This window comes from Pteropus alecto, unplaced genomic scaffold (genome assembly GCF_000325575.1).
Source record: "Pteropus alecto unplaced genomic scaffold, ASM32557v1 scaffold69, whole genome shotgun sequence".
NCBI lineage: Eukaryota > Metazoa > Chordata > Mammalia > Chiroptera > Pteropodidae > Pteropus > Pteropus alecto.
In genome coordinates, this window is record NW_006494610.1 from 3342711 (window position 1) to 3344120 (window position 1410).

General features: G+C 55.0%; 1 protein-coding gene across 3 annotated transcripts in view; it reads right to left on the minus strand.

The window, feature by feature from the left end:
* CROT (carnitine O-octanoyltransferase) overlaps positions 1-672 on the minus strand; it is a 48672-nt gene extending 48000 nt beyond the window's left edge. Inside the window, exon 1 of one of the 3 annotated variants that reach the window (XM_006925725.3) lies at positions 575-672. The gene's annotated coding sequence lies outside the window, so the exon portion shown is untranslated. The other 2 variants (XM_015599793.2, XM_015599792.2) reach the window with 2 other exon arrangements.
* Positions 673-1410: the final 738 nt, after the last annotated feature.

The following is a 1410-nucleotide window of genomic DNA, read 5'->3' on the forward strand; positions in this document are numbered from 1 at the left end:
GGATTAACAAAAACTGGTGAAAGGTGGAGGACAATCTACAGGTTGGGAAACCCCAAGACTCAAACTTTTGGGAAATCACAGCAAATACGTGCAAAAACTCCATCTGCTAGAAAGCTGTATACAAATTTCGGTTGTCCGAAACTAGTTAATCCTAGTTTCGGACAACCGCACTCCCTTCCATTAGACAAGTCCACGGGCTACAACGAATCTCCCGGTGGCCGGATATCTGATGCCGGTGCCCTGTCGCAGGGAAACAAGAAGTTCTAAATCTGGGTCTAGAACAGGCGGCGCCGAGGGCGTCTAGAGCTCGGAGGCTCCTCGCACCAGTCCAAGGGCAGCTATGCACACTCGAGAGACCAATAAGTGAAAGAAACCCAACCAAGCATCACGACCCGCCAGCCAAGCGGCCCAACGACAGGGGTACCTCTCCGACCCCAGTAGGCAAGATGTCTGTTAACCTGACATCCTCCCCCAAGTCCTGGCGTCTCCGCCTTTCTACAAGACTAAACTCTCCCCCACCCGCGGCGGGTTACGGGAAGAAGAGAGCGCAGCCTCCGCGCCAGCTGGTCCTCACCCCACGCTGCGCCCCCACCGCCGCAGCCGACAGTTCTGCGGGCCCACTCTCTTAAGGCGGCCAAGGAACCGAGAAATGGACGGAAAGCCACGAGGGTCCCACCCCGTACTTGAAGTCGGGGGCGCGCTGGGCCTGCGCGCTGTTCGGACCTGGCCCCGCCTCGCACAGGCATCCTGTGCTGGCGCTCGATTCCGGCTGCGGGCCTGGAAAAGGCTCGCAGGACGCCAGATCAACGGTCGGAAATGTGCTGGGCAGCAGTTGCTGCAGGTAGGCACAGCGCCCAGGCTCGGGACGCGGCTGCCCTCCGCACACTCGGGTACTAACCCTCCCGGATGGTTGCAGGAACGATGGCACAGACCCATTTTCACCCAGCTTATGCAAGCCTGGACGCCCTATTTCCCTTCCTCTTCTAGCCCCACTTCTGGTTTACCAGCCGCTCCTCCCCTCCCAGTGCGATCTTTTTCGCAGCCCGGAATCAAGGAGTTATTCCAATGGCTTTTAAAGAAATCTTGTTCACCCTATGTCCTGGCAATAAAACTGATCACACTGACACCGACTTGACCTCTCTTTTACTTCATCCAGAGGCTGAGGTTTGCCCAGCGTATACATGCTGCGGCATTCATTCTGCACCATCCCAGGCCTTACTACCCTTCTACAAGTCTTCAAGCTGTACAAGGTCCTTGAAGCCTGTCGGGATGTTCGCACTGCCAGTTTGGGGTTGTTCTGATGTTTTACTACAACGCCAAGAAATGGAGTTTTTAACCAGAGTGGAGCTAGGCAAGTTCTAGAGGTAGATCATAATGTAGTTAATTTAGTTTCACAGGTTAATCTATTTT